We start from the raw sequence: 20,599 nt of genomic DNA, 5'->3' as shown, positions 1-20,599 counted from the left end.
GCCCTAACCCTGGACACAGGAGCCGCTCCGCTCCTCTAGCCCTAACCCTGGACACAGGAGCCGCTCCGCTCCTCTAGCCCTGACCCTGGACACAGGGCTGGTCACTCGGGTGTTTGGTCAGTGAGTGGGAGCGGTTGGGGTTTTGTCAGCCTCACATTTCCCAACATCTGTTTTTGCTGTTGACCCTGTTGGCCGCCGTCCAGACGTCTTTCTCTCTCTCTCGTCCAGACATCTTCTGTCTCTCTCATCTCTCCTTCCCCTCTCTCTCTCTCTCATCCAGACGTCTTCTCTCTCCACTCTCTCTCTTTTTCTCTCCTTCCCCTCTCTCTCTCATCCAGACGTCTTCTCTCTCCACTCTCTCTCTTTTTCTCTCCTTCCCCTCTCTCTCTCTCTCTCTCCCTCTCCCTCCCTCTCCCTCTCTCTCTCTCCCTCCTCTCTCTCTCTCTCTCTTTCTCTCTCTCTCTCTCTCTCTCTCTCTCTTTCCTCTCTCTCTTTCTCCTCTCTCTCTCTCTGTCTCTCTCTCTCTCTCTCCTCCCCTTCCCCCCTCATTTCGCCTTGCTGCGGGTCGCCCCTCTGAAGGGCCGGCGGGCTGTGTCTGTGATCGCTCTGGCGTCCGGCCCGCGCTCCCGCCAGCGGTCACTCAGTTTAAAGGTCGCGCCGCCCTTGAGCCGCTCGTCCGTTGGCCAAGCCCCGCCCACTCCGAGGCAGAGGGCCTGGCCTGTCCTGTCCTGGCGGCCTTTATGCTTTCAGCCATGGGTCTGAGGGAAGGAGGGAGGGGAAGAAAGAGGGAATGAGAGGGAGAGAGAAGAAAGAGAGAGAGATGGATAGGGAGAGGGAGAGAGAGAGAGATAGAGAGGGAGAGATAGATAGATAGAGAGTGAGAGAGAGGGCAGTGGCAGACACTCGTAAGCTTCTCTCACTGTTGTGTCTGTGTACCTCACAGCAGAGACGACCATGAGCGCTTGGCGGGAATGTTTACGTGGCGGGGGGGGCAGGGGACGGGGGACGGGGGGGACGGTGGCTTTTTAATAATAACCCGGGCACTTTGTACATGCTGCTGCTGCAGTGGAGTTTTTAATAATATGCAGTTCCGGATGGCTGCCCCCGACCCCCTGACCCCCCTGCCCCCGTCCCATCCCGCCCCCCGTCCTCCACCACCCTCCCAGCGCATGCCTGTGCCTCAGTGGGAGCAGGGAGGAGCCTGTGTTCCCTCCTGCGGAATTGGCTGTTTGCTGTTAAGGCTTCAGAGGAACCTCTGGCCTGTGAGACACTGTGGAGGTGTAGGGGTGTGGCGGTGTGGAGGTGTGGAGGTGTGGTGTGGCTGTGGTGGTGTGGTGTGTGGGGGTGTGGAGGTGTGGCGGTGTGGCGTGTGGTGGTGTGTGGCGTGGAGGTGTGGCGGTGTGGGGGTGTGGAGGTGTGGCGGTGTGGATGTATGGCGGTGTGGGGGTGTGGTGTGGCGGTGTGGGGGTGTGGGCGGTGTGGAGGTGGCGTGTGGGGGTGTGGGCGGTGTGTATGTGTGGGGGTGTGGGGGTGTGGGGTGTGGGATGTGTGGCGGTGTGGGGTGTGGTGTGGGGTGTGGGGGTGGTGGCGGTGTGGATGTGTGGCGGTGTGGCGGTGTGGCGGTGTGGATGTGTGGCGGTGTGGGGGTGTGGTGGTGTGGAAGTGTGGCGGTGTGGCGACTGTTTTGGCACGGCGTTCTGAGCGGGAGTCTGGGAGCGGCGAGCGGGTCACGCCGTAGTGTGCGGCGCGTGTTAAACGGGGGGGGGCGGTGTTTGGGTCGAGCGGCGGCGGGGTCTCAGTGGCGGTCGGGGCTGTGTGCGGCGTACGGGGCGTATCGCATTTCGGAGCTGTCAGACGCCGTCAGCGCCGCGTGAGTGAGTACAAGCATCGCCTGCCCCCCCCCCACCCCCCTTCCCTCCCCAGCCCCTCCGCGGGCCGCTCACAGCCACCCTGCTGCAGGTGAGCTCCGGAGGAACAGCTGGAAGGCATCGCGCTCCTCGACAGATATCTTTCAATCTCTGCCCGCGGGGGGGCGGGGGGCGGGGCGCTGGGACAGCTGGCTGTTACGGTCTGGGCTCTCACACTCATTCTAAAGCTGCTCAGCATTCCTCCTGTTCCCTGTCACAGCCTAACCGACGGTAAAAAAAAAATATATATATATAAATATATTCCAGCATCTGTACCCTTATTACGGCTTTCTCAGAGGGATCGGTATTCAGGTGTGACAGCACCAAATGTTCCATAAACGCTTCTCCTCTACCAATGCAGAAGAAATTAAACATATTTAATATATATTGCGGGAATTTCAAAATATAAATAGATAAATAAATATGAAATACATAAACATACATGTGTTTCAATATATATTTTTTAAAGCACATGTATGTATTAACTGTATGTAAATGCATGTCATAAATATGCAAAAGTAGAGCTGGTTTTGGTTATTTAAATATATCCTCAAAATATATTTGAAGTGCATGTCAAAAATATGTGTAATAAATATATTTAATACATATATTGCATTGCAAAGTACAGCACATATATTACCTAGTTCCTATATATTTCCATGTATCATTTTTTCCATATGGGTATAGTGAGAAAGCAGAAATCCTGGCTGTGGTGCAGCAGGACTTCCTGTTGCTGCCCCTCCGCCAGCCATTTCTGGTCCCTGGGTGCCGCAGGGTCTGTGGACTTTCACCGTTACTCACTGCATAATTAATTAAAGCAGCTGATTATACGATTAACTCCGCTGCCCTGCTTCCTCGGGCCTTAATTTGCTGCTGATTTTAAGGTTTCCGACCCTTGGCCTACGCACACCTCGCTGTATTTATTTATTTTTTTAGGCTTGTATCTAATCATCATCCCTCTCTCCCTGGCATAAAAATCAGTCTCTTGTTTGCGCACTTCTAATCATGCGAGGAAGGGTGTAATTTATGGGGAGGGTGGGGTGGGGTGGGGTGGGGGTTATAAAAAAGGCCAAATAACATCTTCCCCCCCCCCGCCCCCCCAAATAATATACAGCAATGATGAGAATCATAATTTCATATAATAAAGATGGGGATTTCATGTTGTGATTAGGATACCAATCAATAGTATCAATAGTAATAGTGTAAAATATTGAAATGATCATTTCACAGCCGTTCTTAAAAAATTTCTTCCGGGAGGGGGGCATGCCCCCAGAGACAGGTACAGCCCAAAAGCATCATGGGAATGGGTTCTGACAGGGAGTTTAGAACCTAATAAAATATACCTGTTTATAGTTCTGTGAGGATACATCTTTTCTAGTACAAAACAGTGAGGCAAAAAATACAGTGTTACAAGAAGAAGAATGAAAAACGGCATTCATCTGTGTGTGCTTGACATGATAAGCACTGTTAAAATGCAGCGAGAGTGCTGTATGTATAGAGGTGGTCTGCCATCTGGTGGTGGCTTAAGGCTAGTGCGGAAAGCTGTTAGAACTAAACCTTAAGAAGTCCCTTGCTTGTGTTAAGTGGCTAGCCTTTACTTTTAGGGGTTCTTATATTCTAATAGTGTTGAGTGTCACTGGATGCTATTGACTGTACAGTCATTTCTGCATTTTAAAATGGGCTCTTGCCACTGCAGAACGTTTTTGCTTTTTGTAGAATGGGAACCCTGATATACGTCCTTCCTCAGTTGTCTGTACACCCAATTTACAAATTACAAAATTTACAAATTTGAAACACCATTTAGGCATATGAAAATGCTCATATTAGATGATGGGAGGACAGCCACACGTTTGAGTAATTTTGTTGATTAGTCTGTTCCCCAGCCTGCTGATTCCCCCTCTGTTCCCCCCCCAATAGTGTAAGTCTCATTCCAGTGAAATTTAGGCGTTATAATTACGATCGCAGGGTTCTCTGGAATGGGATTTAAATGCTCGCTGTTTGCACCGCTCCACCAGGGCGAGACCTAGAGAACGAGGGGAACGCAGTGGGGGGGGGGGGCGGGGGGTTTTGGGGGCTCGGCTGTAATGAGGTGCGCCGCAATGAAGTAGATCCGGCACTGTGCAGATGTGCGTATTAATGTGCGTCTGGCGTAGAGAGGGACTGCGTTCTGTGTTGCACTGCGTCCCGATTCTGACCAGAAGTGACTGTGCCTGGGGTGGGGGAGGGGGAGGGGGTCAGTATGGGAGGGGGGGCACCACTTGGGCGAGACGTGTGGTCCCAGCACGGCGTTTGCTTGCTGCGGTGGCCGTGCGAGGGCCTGCTTGTGTTTGGGGCTGCTGACCTCAGCGGCAGGCTTGTTTTGTCCCCATTTCTTTGCCCCCCGCCCACGGCCGTCCCGCCTGCTCCACGGCCTTTGTGTGGCTGGCTGGTAATGGATTAGAGGCGCACCTCCCCCCTCCACCCTCTCACCCCCACCCCCACCCCCACCCCCACTCCTTCTCCACTCTGTGCTGCAGCAACCCCAGGAGGTCCCACTTTAACCCATTAAGATGTGAGGTCACAAACATGTCATTAGAATGTTCTTAAATTGAACTTAATTTTCCGGTGCTGATGTAACCATCGCTGCTGGTCATTTAAAACAGTGGAGTTCTGGAACACTGACTCTGAATTCCGAAAAACCTAAATACTAAGAGTTGAGTGTTAACTCCTCTCGCCATGCCCTCTGCATTGTAGGCACACAAGCTGTTGCATTCTGGGCTTGGACACCAGCTCCCTGAGTGTGTGTGCGAACTAAGACCATTCCAAGCTGGGTGTGGCATGTGAAATGATTGTTTCTTTTCTGGATAAATTGTATGTATTAAAAAGCATAATTTGTCCTCAGTACTTTCAGTCTGTTGGTTCATTATCATGGACAGGATTAGCTTTGAATCGATGGTACTGATTTCTTTGAGGGAAATGTGTTGAATGAGAAAGACTAAGACCGACATGGCATAAAAACAATTCTGTCTGCACTTCCAAACTGTACCACTTGGGGGAGCAAGTGTTCTATAGGACAACAGCAGCAATGCCTCCCGTGGCCTCAAATGGATTCTGAATCAAATCAGGGATTTTGACGGCGAATCCCTTTGAGGTTCACCCTCTGACTGAGAGTGCCCCGTTCCTCTTGTGAGACCGGCCACGGGAGGAGTCCATCGCGTGCGCTGTGAAAGAGGAGGACGAGCGGACGAGAGAGAGGGGCCTCGTCCTTCCGCGACTTCCGCGTCGGCGTTTCGGTTAGCGTCGATGGATCAGCGCGAGCGTCGTGGTTCGAGGCGGTTTAAGGGCTTTGCGTTGATGGGCAAGTTTGACGCGGACCCCTGAGGCTGCTGCAGAACAGAGAGGAGGGGGTGTTGTCGGGTGGGTTGGTGGGGGGCAAACCGCTAATCCATTTATCAGCCACCCGCACAAAGGCGGTGGTGCGGAGGGGTCGGTCGTGTGTGTGGGGGGTGGGGGGTTTAAAACAGGGGCGCGGCAGTCCCCCCCCCGGGATAGGCTGTTTTGCTAAATGGAGTCCCCATCTGGCGTGGAGACATTACCGATCCTGATTCACCCGATTAAAAAACAATCCTGCCCCCAAACCAGCACTTAGGCCCCCCCGCTCCCCGCTAATGACAGACGTCAACCCCCATTTGCTACCCCGGAGCACGGCCCCCTGGGATAGGGGAGAATTGGGTCGAGGGTTCCATTAGCGCAGGGGCGCGCGGCGAGCCCCGATCCGTTTCGGCGTTCAGCGCCGACTCCTGCTCTTAATTATTTCGTTAGCTCAGTCGCGCATTGACCCGACGTTTATATGAGCACCGGCTGCAGCCGCAGACTGCCAGTGCGCCCGTAAGATCTTTTTTCACCGCGCTCATCAAGTGCAGGAGCGAACCGGCGTGGTTTATAGAGCTGTCAGAAAAAATAAAACAAATCTAATCGGTTGGGACAAAAACCAGGATGCGGACCGGCCCTTCAGGACCGGAGTTGTGTTCGACTGCATTAGCAGCTCAGTGGAATCAGTGTAATGATCTCAGCCCCCCCCCCGCCCCTCTGGCAATAAATGGCCAGCACCCACCTCTGGAGACTGTAACCCTGGCAACCTGCCCTGCCCTTCCTCCGGAGTACAGCTCCAGACAGAGTGCTGTGGTGGTCCTGTACTTACAGACGCACTACACAGGCTCAGTGCCCATGTGACCCCTGCTGCATCATCAGTGAAGTTACGCCACAACTGTTGTCCCATAAAACGTTTATCTTCACACCACCTGTGAAAACGGTTGCGTGTAATGTAACGCCATGTATTCTTCTACACAATGAAAATCGAACAAATTGTAATATTTGCTGGTTGTAAAAAAAAAAAGAATTTTTTCTTGAGCAGCGTACGAGATTTATCCGTTTTTCTGTGTCATCCAATGAGACGAGATCATGTATAAGGGAAACCTTACTGGTGTGGAGAAGCTCTGAAGATATTGTGCATCTCGTAAAAGCGTAGCCCACCCCCCCCCCCCCTTCCCCGGCCATTCGGATTCGATGCTCAACATTCACAGGGCTTTGTAAAGGAGCCAGGCCAGGCCCCCCCCGCTAAGTACTTCACAGTCACTCTGACAGGTTTTTGACACTGATTGAGGTGGACGGCGGCGCGTTTGGAGGCTGCCACACTGAGTTACCGCCAAATGCTGGAGGCAGCGTCGGGCCGCTGCGCGAAACTGCGCAGACCTGATCCGGACCGCGCGTCCTTTTTTTACGATCGTACGCAGTGCCGAAAGTACCGCTCCCTTTCATAGATTTATACTCTGAACTCTGAGGGGAAGGCGCTCGTGCTGTGGAGCCTTACTGTAGCGGAGTAGAGTCTGAAGGTTCTCTCCAAGGCCCACCTTCGTCAGAACAAGCGTTGTTGGGAGAGGGGGAGGGGAAAAAAAGCTCCTGTGGCTTGTCTCTTGATTTTTATCATGAGACCTCAAAGATGAGTATAAGCGGTGAATTATTTAACTTGTTCCGTTTCTTTAATTTCCTTTAGGTTATTTGGAAATGCAAAATCGCTTTGTTAAACTATGAGGTACTCTCACGAGTACGTTCCTCCCATTATTGCTAAATGAAGCCGTAATCTTCAGCAAAGCAAATTGAATAAATTGGTTTGGGATTTTTTTTTTTTTTAATGTACTTTTGTTCATGAGGTTGTTTTCCCCAGTGGCATACCATTTCTAATTTCAAAATGTATTGTTTCTGTAATTGATAAGACGAACGCATTCACAGTCATTTGCATTTCGGCTAAATCTCGAAGTCAGAGGCAACAAAAAAAAAAAAGGTATCGTTTTAATTTCATTCTTTTTCTTAACGGACTTAAGTGTAACAACTTAACACTGATATCAGACTCTTTCGATCGGTGGGTATTCTCCAGGCCGAACGTTACCCTGTGCGCTGAAAGCAACGCGCTCTCTGACGGGTTTAGACGGAATATTAAAAAAGGCCCCATTAAAGTTGCATTAACACGAGTTGCTGGTCATGTAAGAGAAGAAGGACATAGAATGGTAATCTGATGAAAATCCATTAAGAGCGTTTTTGTGGTTCGGATATTGAGGGTGGGTGGGGTGGGGGGGGGCTGGGGGTGCGTGTTTCCGGGGGGCGATGGAGAGATGGGAATAATTGGAACTTTTTTGTCTGTCTTGTCACATGCCTGTTTATAATTGGCTCGCAGCTGAGTGTTTTTTATTTTTTATTTTTTAAAAAGAGCTGGGAGTGGGGTGGAGGGGGGGGGGGGGGCTGGCCGGACTCCAGCAGGGAGCCAGCGAACTGCACGCGCTCAGAGGGCCTTGCGCCCGCAGCCCAGCAGAAGACACATAAAACATTTACAGTAACCGATAAACACTCCTCTGGCTAATTGCTGTCAGGATTCTTTTTCTGGCCCCTTTTTTTCCCTTCTCCCCCCCTGGTTTTCTCGGCTTCGGTGAGAGCATCCGGAAGCTTCCGTCTTCCCTAACTGCTGGAGGGGGGCGGAGGGAGGGAGCTGGAGGAGGGTGGAGGGAGGGAGCTGGAGGGGGGCGGAGGGAGGACGCTGGTGACGGACCTCTCCGTTCGTTCTGTCTTTCGTTCTCAGAGCAGCCGTATCGGTTGCTCTGATCTCAAGAGACCCGGCTCTGTTTCTGATGTCAGAACTGGGCTTCCTGTACCAGGCTCTGTTTCCTGCGTCAGAACTGGGCTTCCTGTACCAGGTTCTGTTTCTCATGTCAGAACTGGGCTTCCTGTACCAGGCTCTGTTTCCTCCGTCAGAACTAGGCTTCCTGTACCCGGTTCTGTTCCCTGCGTCAGAACTGGGCTTCCTGCACCTGGTTCTGTTTCCTGTGTCAGAACCGGGCTTCCTGTACCAAGTACTGTTTCTAATGTCAGAACTGGGCTTCCTGTACCTGGTTCTGTTTCCTGTGTCAGAACTGAGCTTCCTGCACCTGGTTCTGTTCCCTGTGTCAGAACTGGGCTTCCTGTACCAGGCTCTGTTTCTCATGTCAGAACTGGGCTTCCTGTACCAGGTTCTGTTTCCTGTGCCAGAGCTGAACTTCCTGTACCCGGTTCTGTTTCCTGCGTCAGAACTGGGCTTCCTGTAGAGTGACAGAGGGAACGGGTCATCTCCTCTCATCGCACTGTGGCCAGCGTGGCAGCTGCACGCAGCGGCGAATATTCCTTTACGGAACGCAGCTCAATAAGCTTTTACTCCCCGGAGGGAAGCGTGTGATGAAGGGGAAGAGGAAACGAAAGCGATGGTTCCCTCGCAGTCCGTGACTCACTCCCGAGGTGTAGGTTTTTTGTGATGGAAATTGATTTGCGGGTGAATTATTCTCGGAGCTCAACCTTCAGCAGTCTCCCGTGAGAACGGCGAGCGCCTGTGTTTTGTTTTTTTTTTTTTCGTTCCGGCGTACGACGCCGCGCCATTTTTCCCCGCTCGCTCGCTAACCTCGGCCCGACCGATGATGCGCACGTGCCTATTCGCAGCTCATTGACCAATCAATGAAACTGCGAACGGGTAGCATCGCGAAGCGCTTGGCCTTGGTAAATAGGGTGGCGGCGGCGGTGTTGCTGCGCAGCAGTTAGCGAACCGGGCCTCGTACTGTAGTAACATGGACTGCATTTATATAGCGCTTTTATCCAAAGCGCTTTACAATTGATGCCTCTCATTTGCCAGAGCAGTTGGGGGTTAGGTGTCTTGCTCAAGGACACTTCGACACACCCGGGGCGGGGTTTGAACCGGCAACCCTCCGACTGCCAGACAATCGGTCTTACCTCCTGAGCTATGTCGCCCCGTAGCAGCTTTGAAGCTGCAGGGTGGAGTCGTCAGGTCGTCTCGAGCAGGGTGCTAGCGCTGAATTGCTAAAGTCAGTATCCGACATCCATGCGTTTGTACAGTAAGTGCATTCGTACGGAAGCCACTGTAAGCGCTGACAGTCCCTGTGGGCCGGAGCGTTTAGGCTAAGCGCGTAAAATGTAATCGCCACGTGAAGGAGGCGATTTAGACGTACCTGTTCCGTATCCGAGAGGCAGCCGGGAGAGATGGGTAATGTAGTGTGCGTTTTGCCGGAGATGGGCAGATGGCGAATTTGGTCAAAGAGCTGACACGTTGACCTGCTCAGTGCTTTGCATTCACGCTCACGTTGAGCGGGGGAGAGATAGAGGGAAAGAGGGGGAGGAGAGGGGGAAAGGGAAGGAGAGAGGGAGAGCGGGGGAAAAAAGACAGAAAGGAGGGACAGAGGATCCATGTGTTTTTGTTATGTATGTGTATGTGTGTGCGGGGGGGTGTGCATGTGTGTGGGTTTGTGTTTTGTATGTGTGGATGTGTGTTTTGTGTATGTGGGGTGTTTTGTATGTGTGGGTGTGTGTTTTGTGTATGTTGGGTGTGTTATTTGTTGGTTTGTGTTTTGTATGTGGGTGTGTGTTTTGTGTATGTGGGGTGTGTTTTATTTGTGGGTGTGTGTTTTGTGTATGTTGGGTGTGTTTTATTTGTGGGTGTGTGTTTTGTATGTGTGGGTGTGTGTTTTGTGTATGTTGGGTGTGTTTTATTTGTGGGTGTGTGTTTTGTATGTGTGGGTGTGTGTTTTGTGTATGTGGGGTGTGTTTTATTTGTTGGTGGTTTGTATGTGTGGGTGTGTGTTGTGTATGTGGGTGTGTTATTTGGGGGTGTGTTTTGTGTATTGGTGGTTTATTTGTGGGTGTGTGTTTGTATGTGTGGGTGTGTGTTTTGTGTATGTTGGGTGTGTTTTATTTGTGGGTGTGTGTTTGTATGTGTGGTGTGTGTTTTGTGTATGTGGGGTGTGTTTTATTTGTGGGTGCGTGTTTTGTATGTGTGGGTGTGTGTTTTGTGTATGTGGGGTGTGTTTTATTTGTGGGTGTGTGTTTTGTGTGCGTGCGTGTGTCTGGAGGCGAGTGCGAACATGTGTGTGTGTGGGTGTGTTTTGTGTGTGTGTGTGCGTGTGTATCTCATATCTCCTTTGTGAACCAGCCGTGGCTGGTGATTGTGCAGTACGTCGTGAGCAGTTGTCACAGCAGATGTAGCCTGGATCATGTCTGACCTTTGACCTCCCGTCGTGGTTTCAGTTTTAAGCTGTCCACAGTGCGCTGTGCGCTGCTTGAGGTCTCGTCTGGGTTCGACAGCTTCTGTAATCTGTATCTGGGCATTGTGCTCAAAGCAAGTAAACCTGTGTGCGTTTCTCACCAATAACACCCAAAGCTATTTTAAATTAGACACGCATATTCCATCTCACTAATTTGTTGCCCAAACAGGTAACTCTTCTCTTTTTAAGGGACTGCTAGACTTCCTGGATAAACAAAGGTTAAATAAATAAAATGAAAATCTGCATCAACAACGGCAGTTGTCAGAAACACCACGTGTCCTCCCACGCCAGGACCTGACGTTACTGCGAGTCGCCCTGGTAACCACCTGCTGGGGCGACCGCACCCCAGATTTCTCATACTCTTCCTCCCGAAGCGGCTCCGGAAATCTCTCCTCTTCTTTTTATGGTTTTTTTTTTTTCGTCTTTTAGACCGTAGAAAATATTCTGTGGCGTGTGCCTCTGGATTCTGGATTCCGCTAGAGAATTTTGTGTTCATAGTTTTTGAGAGGCAGCACATGCCAATGGCCAACTCTGAATTTTCTTTTGCACATCATTACTTCTCTTCTCTCTCCATCTCTCGCTCTCTTCCCCCCACTCCATCTTCATCTCAGTCAGGGTCCCATTTTTTTTCCTTCTTCTGATCTATCTTTTTAAGCTCGGCCTCTTTCTTTTTTTGTGATCTCTCCACTTGCCAAAACCTTACTGTCTCTCCATGTCTCTCTCACTCTCTCTCTCCCTCCGTCTCTCTCTCCATGTCTCTCTCTCCCTCCATCTCTCTCTCTCTCTCTCTTTCTCCCTCCCTTCCTATCATCTCTACCCCTCCTTCGCCTCTCTCTCTCTCTTCCTCCCCCTCTGTCTCTGTTCCTCCCTCCCTCCCTCTCCCTCTCTCTCTCTCTCTGGAGACAGGACTTCTGATGCCAGTGTTGAAAGTGCTCCATTTCTCTCTTCCCCCCCCTCCCCCCGGAGCGTTTGGGCTCTACGGGGATGGTTTTAGTAACGCTGAGGTTGAGAAGGGGATCGTGAGGGGGCTCCTCTTTCACCGCGTCCCGCCAAAAAACCCCCGGGTGCGGGCCGCGGTGCCGGCCGACGCCTCGGAGCCGAGGTTTCTCTTCCGGCGTCTGCCGTCGCCGTGACGCCGCTGACGTGTTAATTCTCGCACACGAGCGCGCAAGCGTGAGGCTTATTATAGGATGCCGCTGAAAATAGGAAACGGGGGGTGCTGCTGGTGCTTTTCTCAGCCCCCCCCCCGGTTTGGGCGATGATGCCAGGGAGAGAAATCCTGATTGGATGACGCAAGTGGCGGGGAATTCCGGGAAGGGGGTCGTGTGAAAACCAGCCATTTCTTCTTCGAGGACTAAAACTGTCTTCTGGGAGGGAGGGAGGGAGGGAGGGGGAGAGGGAGAGAGGAGGAGAGGGAGGGGGGAGAGACAGAGATAGGAGAGACTGAGACAAAGGAAGAGATGGAGAGAGAGAGAAATCACATGATCACATCAGCTCTGTAGCCCCATGGGAGTTTACAGGAGATGAATAGAGCGGGGTCAGGTGACCGAAATCTGGATTTGACTGGACAGCAGCAGGGATTTATGCGAGAAACAGGGGGAGCGAGGAAGACAGGGATTGATTGTGGGAACAGGACGTGCAGTACGGGGTAAATAACTGAAAGGACAGATTCCGGAAGGTAAGGGAATTTAAACACCAGAGGCAGTTACTAATGGGAACATCGTGCTGGCTGGGTGTGGCCTTGAACAGCGATGTCTCCCTGGGCCCACATCACGAACGGTGGAGAACTCACTTTCCCAGCTGAGCTGCGTCTGTATGCCCCCATGAGCTCAGCTGACTGGTCTAAATCCCCCACCGTGACCTCTTGACCTCCTGGATTGACCGACAGCAGGCCTATCGATCGGAGGCACACCAGCAGCAACCGTTTCTAGGCACCACGCCCGCAGGTCTGACGCAGCTGTGGACGCAAACCGGCCCAGGCCGGACTGGCAGATGTTGTGATGTCAAAGGTCGTAGGTCACGGTTCGTAATGTCGTTGTGGGGCATGTCGCTGCTCCCTTCAGGCCAGGGCTGCTAAGACTCTTCGATGTTTGTGTCACCGTGTTGTAGTTTTTTTTTCTTCTTCTCTACACTAAAGAGAGTAACCGCTGAAGCCTGGGGGGTCACAGGCCGAGACGCGGCAGTTCGGGCGGACATTTTGATTTCCCGTCCCGTTCCAGAAATTTGTCCGACGTGTGACGCATTCCGCGCCAGCGTTTAAATTCTCTCACGAAGGTTCCGCTGTGTTCCGGTGCCTCCCCCCCCCCCCCCCGTCCGCGTCGTTTACCGTTGTTCCTCTCCGTTTGTCCCGCCCGCGGGCTCGTCGCTGGTGAATTATGGACGACGGCTTCCCGTCACGTTTAAAAATGCGCCGCTCATCGCGGGACGCCCGCCGTCATCCGAGAGCGGGTAGTTTTCGGCGACGGGCGTCTCCGTGGCGACGTGTCGACCGCGCGCGCCTCGTTCCCCGGATGATCGAGTCACCGTCGTCGCTCGCGTTGTCATGATGAAGACGAAGGACGCGGAACAGAGGAATAACGAATCGAGCCGTCTGGAGAGACAAACGACACACATCGCTTCCGTATTGTTAAATAGAACACACTTCAACGGGGAAATTTAAAACTAACATGACACTTACAAGGATAGATGGATGGACACAGTAACCACTTATTGCATAAACATTGACATAAGAGGCAGTTTATGCATTTTATGTGTTTTAAAATACATTGTATCCTTGCTATCTTTTCATATTTGGGCTGCAGGGTGTCATTGTGTTTTATAAAACCTCAGTTTTATCAGCAGTGGTGAAACTGCGTGTTTGAGTCGTCATTGACTACGCTGTAGAGAATTCCATAGCAGGGCATCTCTGAGCTGTGATCGGTCGGTAAAAGATGATTATGGAGCTTGAGATGGCCCTCGGGGTCCCTGGCCCCTCCATAAATTGGATCAAAATGGATCCTTGAAAGGGAGAGTTCCGCCCGCGACAGACTACAGGACAAAGGGCCTTATTTATGATGGATCGTTAAAAAAGAAAGAAAGAAAAAAAAGGAGGAATTGTCATTTTCGTGCGGTGCGGAGGAGGAGAGAGAGCTCTGCGGACGACGCCGTCGAGCCCGTCGGAGGGAAGTGGGGCCTGCTGCTCGCGATACGGGCCTCTTCACGAAAAGGGCCGGAAAATTGCCGACTGAAAATATGAGGGCGCTTCCTTTGAAGCTCCCGGCGCAGTTACGCTGGAGAACGCGCTCTCTCGCAACGGCTGCTTTCCAGACCCCCCGAGACTCGAGAACCTGAAGCAGGAAACCGTCCGAAACTGTAGATCTGCCCCCATCTGTTACTGAGCTGTGTGCGTGTGTGTGTGTGTGTCTGTGTGTGTGTGTGTGTGTGTCTGTGTGTGTGTGTGTGTCTGCATGTGTGTGTGCGTGTGTGTGTGTGTGCGTGCATGTGTGTGTGTGTGTGTGTGCCTGTATGTGTGTGTGCATGTTTCTCTGTGTGTGTGGATCTATGGATGAGTGTGTGTGTGTGTTTCTGTGTGTGTGTGTGTGTGTGTGTGTGTTGTGGTGTGTGCTTGCGTGTGCGTGGTGTTTGCGTGTGCGTGCGAGTGTGCGTGCGTGCGTGCGTGTGCAAATACTGTATGTGTGTGGATCTATGGATGAGTACATGTGTGTCAGCATGTGTTTGTGTATGTGTGTGTGAGCCCAAAATATGAGAAATTCAATTTTGTGAGGCCAACACCTTTTTGGTGTTTTGGGGTGGTGGTGGTGGTGGTGGTGGTGGTGGGGGAGACAGCTCCACAGATGGCTTGTCTGAAGGTGAGGCCGGGTGTGCCTTTGTGCTCCAAAAGCTGTGGGGAGCAGCGCTTTCTCTGCCCGGCAACAGTGTCCGCGGTAACAGGAGCCTGTTTCTCCATGGCCGCCGGAGCGCCTGTGCCAGCTCGACTCCGTCCTGTCCCCGGCTGCTCCCGGCTGCTCCCGGCTGCTCCCGGCTGCTGATTAACGGCAAGGGGAAGCCGCTCGGCACACTGCCGGTAAGGCCCCGGTTTGAGACGGTAACGACTGCGAAAAAGCAACGGGGCCTTAAAATTACCCCCTAATTTCCGTCCCTCCACCACACTCTCCTTCCTCTCAGAATTTTTTTTATTTTTGTAGAATGCATATTTCACGGTTTTAGTTTTATTGCATCCGTCTCCTCAGTTGCCCGCTCCTTGTGCTTTCCTTTCGTTGAAAAAAGCTGCCTCCTTTTTTTAAAAAAATTTCTAAATCATAATTATTGGCAAAAAAATAAATAAAAATAAAAATGCTGGGAAAAAAAAAAATTATGTTTTCAAAAAATGTTCCATCAGCGGGAGTCTTGATGGATAGCTTTCATAATTCATGTCCGTTCCTACCTCAGTGGGCCGTTGCAAGGCTGGGATTGTGTGCCAATTAAGATTCCCTCCCCCTCTTCCGTCTAAGAGGATCCAGCTCGTCAGGGAGGGAGTGCAGAGAGAGAAAGAGTTCATTACTGTAAATGCAAATCAAAGCGTCCGTGCTTCTAATAGCTCGTCACTGTCAGCTTTGGTAAGAAAAAAGAGTTGTGTGTACGTGAGTGAGAGAGAGAGAGAGAGAGTGTGTGTGTGTGTGTGTGTTTGCTTGCGTGTGATCTCACGTTGGAGCACTGTAAGTGCTTAGAAATTAAAATTAACTTGCAAGGTGCATTCGTTGTTAATGGATGTTGAAGCTCACTTGGTAATTCCGTGCAGAAGCTGTTTTCCGTAATGTGCTTTAGTGATGTAAATAGGTTTTTTTTTGACTGCCTGTGGAACATTGAGTTGGCGATTTTTTTTGTTTTTTCTTTCAAATTTATGTTGCCGCCGTGTCGCTAATTTAAGCCGGAGCCGTCACGCTGTAATGTGTGCGTGTGCTCCGGTGGAGTGGAAGACGTTTGGGCAGCATAACAATGGGATTCAGTAAAGTCTGAGAGAAAGCCTTCGTTCTGCAGCGTGTGTGTGTGTGTGTGTGTGTAGGCGTGTGTGTCTCTGTGTGTGTGTGTGTGTATGTGTGTGCGTGTGCGTGTGTATGTATGTGTGTGTGTGTGCGTGTGTGTGTGTGTGTGTATGTGTGTGCGTGTGCGTGTGTATGTATGTGTGTGTATGTGTGTGTGTGTGTGTGGGTGTATGTGTGTGCGTGTGCATATGTGTGTGTGTGTACCCTAACCGCACTGTCAGAACCGTGTCTAGACGTCCTTCTCTTGGTCCTCTCCGATCTGGCCCGGGGGTTGCGGTGCCGTGTTCGATTAAGGGGGTGGTGGAGGGTAGGGGGGGAGGATTACCACTGTGAGCTCGTCCCTTTGATTCGGCCTGCAAGGGGGAAGATTTTCTCGAACGTGTCACCTTAGGCCCCTGCACACATTTTCAATTTTCACTTACCTTGGAAAACACGGCAGGGGAGGGGGGAATAAAAGGCAAAAATAATGGAAGGATGGGGGGGGGGGGATGGGGGTGAGAGAAAGGAGAGAAGACACCTGCCCGGCCTTTTCGTCCTCCTTCTCATCCGCGAAAGTCGAGGATGAGATTGGCGGGGATCACAACCCTTCAGACATACCGTCTTTTTTTCTTTCTTTGAGAACTGCGGCTCCCCCTAGGAGCAGCGGAGCGTGACAGTTAAGGAACTAACCGGGCAATCAGAAGGTCTGGTGTTCGCCGATGATTCCCAGGTGGGGGAAACGCCGCTGTTCTGCTGAGTTACGTTAGTAAACCTCGTATCCGGCCGTATAAAAAGGATGATAAACCGTATCCTTGTGAAGAAGGGTGTGTATGCTCTGTACCCATAAATAATGCAGTGCGACCGTATGCAGGGCAGAAAGCCTGCGCAGGATTATGTAAGTCTGATGGATGTGCTCAGGGTGTGGATTGACACACACACATGCACACACACACTCTCTCACACGCACACACAGACACTCACTCACAAACTCGCACACACACACTCACACACACACACACAAACTCACACACACACACACACACACACACACACACACACACACACACATACACAAACTCACACACACACACACACAACTCACACACACACACACACACACACACACACACACACACACACACACACACAAACTCACACACACACACACACACACACACACACACACACACACACACTCTCCCTTGCGCTGGGTCTCCAGTGTGATTTCTCACGGCGCCATCACGTGGGGAAGCGGGCAGGAAATGAGAAATGGAGGATGGGAGCGTGGCGGCGGAGCGCGGAGGGCATTAAACGCTCAGATCATTACTGTCGTTAGCGGCGATGAAAGGGGGAATAGCGGCGTTGCTAATGAACGAGCGGACCCTGCTGCCATTGGCTGGCGCTGGCCAGGCCACCTCCTCCGTTAGCACCCAGCTGTGCTCCGCAGGGGCCAGCGCTGAGGCTCCGCCCCCATGCCCCCCGTGGGCGGAGACGGGTGCGACCGATCGCCCCTCCTGCCAACATCAGGTCTCTAATTCTGCTGGCGTTCATCCACCTGGGCTCAGTCTGGGTACGGGGGGTGTTTCAGGAAGCAGGATTACTCGGTTAACTGGATCACTGCACCGAGTTGAACCCGTGTTGGAACAGCTGTTTTCAGTTCAGTCCATGTTCCAGATTTGAGGGGGTTCCGGGTTTTACTCCGTGCAGTTATCTGGCTAAGTCAGTAATCCTGCTTTCTGAAACAGGACCCTAATAGCTTCAGGTTTGAGCGGGGGATGAATCCTGATCCAGATCTGGGTTCTGTATCGTGAAGCAGGGTTACTCAGCTGGGTAACTGCTTTGAGTAAAACCCGAAATTTGGGACACAGACTTAGGTAAAAAAAAGCTGTTTTATTCAATGCAGTTATCCAGCTAACTCAGTAATCCTGCTTTGGGATACAGGCCCCTGGATTGCGTCCTCTTCCTGGATGCAGGTGTGATTCATGGCTGTGTAATGCTGAGCTCTCATTGGCATCTAACTCTGCCTTTCCTGCTGATGTCACCGCCCCATCATTTGATGATGTCGTCGTCGTCGTCATGGTGACGTCGCCCTGCCTTCGCGTTGGCTGCGCCGAGATCTGGAAGCATCCGGAGAATCTGGGGGAGCTTAACAGTCCTCTCCACGCTCCGAAATCTGGCACGGGGCGCCTGCGCGCGCCTGGTTTCCTGGAAGTGCTGGACTGTGGGTGCGCTGGGAGGGGACGCTGGCGCGCGGGAATAAACTCGTCTTCAGCGAGCAATCAATCCGTTTTTGTTTTTCCCTCATCGCTTTTTCCCCCCCGCACCTTGCGCAGAGGGGCGACAGTGTATCACCCGGCCTGCCCGTTGGAGTGAGTCCGTGGCCCACAGAATCCCCCCCCCCACCCCACCCCCCCCCGCTCCTGTTTATAGCCCTGCTCCCTTTCCTCAATCACCCAGCATTCAGCCTGTCTGGCTTAATGATCGCACTGCCCGCGGATCTGCCTGCAATCAAAGAGGGCCCCGCGCCTGTGATTATCCGTCCTCAGCGGGAATCAGCGGCCGAGGCGCTGCTCGGCCGTATCTGTGAGGCATCCTGGGATCTCCAGTCCCTGTGGGATAGCAGCGTTTCTTTGGGGGGGGGGGGGGGGGCGGGTGCTGTTCCTAGGTGGTGCGCATGTGAGTCTTTTTAAGTATTCTTTTTTGTTTGTGTAGCGCTTTGTTGTAGCGCAGCTCGGACGAACAGCAGCTCGTGGCTGAGGAGCTGCAGGCGGGCTCAGCATGGGGCCCGCGGCTCGTTCCATCGGTGCATTTTCGCCTGTCTCTGTTTGTTTTGCCAGATGAGAACGGCGCCTTGTTTTCCGGCTAACGGTCGTCTGCTTTGAGCAGAGCTCCGGCCCCTGTGCATGGCAAATCGATTCCGCACGCGGAAATTTCCCACCCCAAAAAAATGTTGCCTTTCATAAACCTTGGATATTACAGACCGGCGGTTTAAAACGGAGAGTGTGTTTCCTGACTGCTTTTTTTTGTTTTTTTTTTTTGGTGCGGAATTCAGGATGCAAGAGATTCTTTTCCCCTTTTGTGATGTCACAAACGTTAATGATTAATCGGAGGACGCTTTGTTGCCAAATTAAGAATTATTAGTGTCATAGTACAGTGGGGAGAATGGCAGTGGTGTAGCCTCTGCAGTGAAAACTTGTGTCCTACCCTCTCTGAATAAAAGGTACCATTCATTGTCACTGTGGCAGTACCCCTTGAAGGTACAGAACTGTACCTTTACCAGAATAAAAGGCACCATTCAGCACCTAGAAAGGTACAATTGCTTGTCACTAGTACCTTTAGAGGTACAGTTTTGTACTTGTACCGAATTTGTACCCTTGTGTACCTTTATTTCTGAGAGTGTATGCTTTACCTCTCAGGCTGAAACTGATGCCTTAATGGAGGGACACATATTAAGCTATGAGAGAGACAGGAGAGACAGGGAGGGAGAGAGAGAGACAGGGAGGGAGAGAGAGAGACAAAGGGAGAGATGGACAGGGAGAGAAAAGGGAAAGAGTTTTTAGAGTTTTAATAAAACCCTTATTGTTCCATTTACTTCACATCAGTAGTGGCTCACCCTCAATTGCAATACTCAGTGAATGCGTCTGTCATTTTTCCTTTATATGAGAGAGAGACAGAGCACAAAGTATGGTGAATTACGATATAGAACAACAATGTAAATCTGCTTATTTTTGAAGCTACATTCGCTGTTCATGGGCCTGTCTTTATTTCATGAATGGAGGTCAAGTAGAGAATCCTGTTTGTGGGCGTGTCTCGCTACAATGGGAACGCACCGAACCTATTGCATGGAGCTGGCCGGTGGCCTGGGGCATATTTGTGAAGCATATCGTAAGAAATTATTCTGAAAAATGCGCTATATGCATAAAATTAGTTTTGATATGACCTCATTAGGCACACGCATTTTGAACGCGTAGAATTAAAATACATTGTAATTGCGTGCAATAAATGCGCTACCTGTTATTTATTTATTTTTTTCTATGATCAGCTGCCATCCCTGCTGAATATTCATGGTCTTTTTTTTCCCTTTTGCTTATCAGCGCAGGGGGAAAAATGAGTGAGCAGGGCTTTGTGCAAGTGAAAGCAAAATAAATTATTTGAATATTAAAAGTGAGGCGTGCCAGTTGACGTTCGCGCAACGTGCTGGGGCTTTACCAAGGCATTTTCGCAAATATTTGGAGAAGGAAGAAAAACGTCAATGATTGAGGTTGAGAATATGCCTTAGGCGATGGTTGAACGGGGGATTAACAGGTTATTTTGGAGCGAACGAAAGCTCACACCAGAAACGCGTGTCATTTTTTTTTGGTTTGTCCTGCTCTCTCCAGCCGAGCGGAGCGCTCGCTAATTGTAGCGGGTTTTAGCGCGCGGCTGGACGGAGTTCACGGCCAGCGCCGCGTTCGCTGAGCGCAACACGGCCACGGAGAGGGTCTTGACATTTTTTCCCCTTCCGTTCCTCTTTTGTGTTCACCCTGTCACGCATCTCCCCCCCCCCCCTCTCTCTCTCTCTCTCTCTCTCCCCGAAATAATGTATGCGCAAGTATTCCCAATAGCTTTTATTTGCTCTCATCCTTTTCCCTCTGTCCTCCCTCCCTCTCTCTCTCTTTCTATCTCAATCTAAAATACTGAAATAATGTAAGCACAAGTATTCCCAATAGCTTTTATTTGCTCTCATCCTTTTCCTTCTGTCCTCCCTCCTCTCTCTCTCTCTTTTCTCTCATTCTGTCCCTCTCTCTCTGTTTCTATCTCAATCTAAAATACTGAAGTAATGTAAGCACAAGTATTCCAAATAGCTTTTATTTTCTCCCTCCTTTTTTCCTTCTGTCCTCCCTCTTCTCTCTCTCCCTCCTCCCCTCTCCCTTTCTCTCTCTCCCACTCCACTCTTTCTCTCCCTCCTCTCCCTTTCTCTCTCTCTCCCTCCCCTCTCCCTCTCCCTCTCTCCCTCCCCTCTCCCCTCTCCTCTCTCCCTTTCTCTCTCTCTCTCTCTCTCTCTCTCTCCCTCCCCTCTCTCTTTGTTAGAGACAGCCCCTCA

General features: G+C 51.2%; 1 protein-coding gene across 1 annotated transcript in view; it reads left to right on the top strand.

Moving 5' to 3' along the window:
* Positions 1–20,599, top strand: part of LOC135235342 (agrin-like) — a 334,070-nt gene that overhangs the window by 82,411 nt on the left and 231,060 nt on the right. The gene's annotated exons all lie outside the window — the stretch shown is intronic.

Source organism: Anguilla rostrata, chromosome 11 (assembly GCF_018555375.3).
Source record: "Anguilla rostrata isolate EN2019 chromosome 11, ASM1855537v3, whole genome shotgun sequence".
Lineage (NCBI taxonomy): Eukaryota > Metazoa > Chordata > Actinopteri > Anguilliformes > Anguillidae > Anguilla > Anguilla rostrata.
This window is presented reverse-complemented; position numbering and strand designations above follow the sequence as displayed.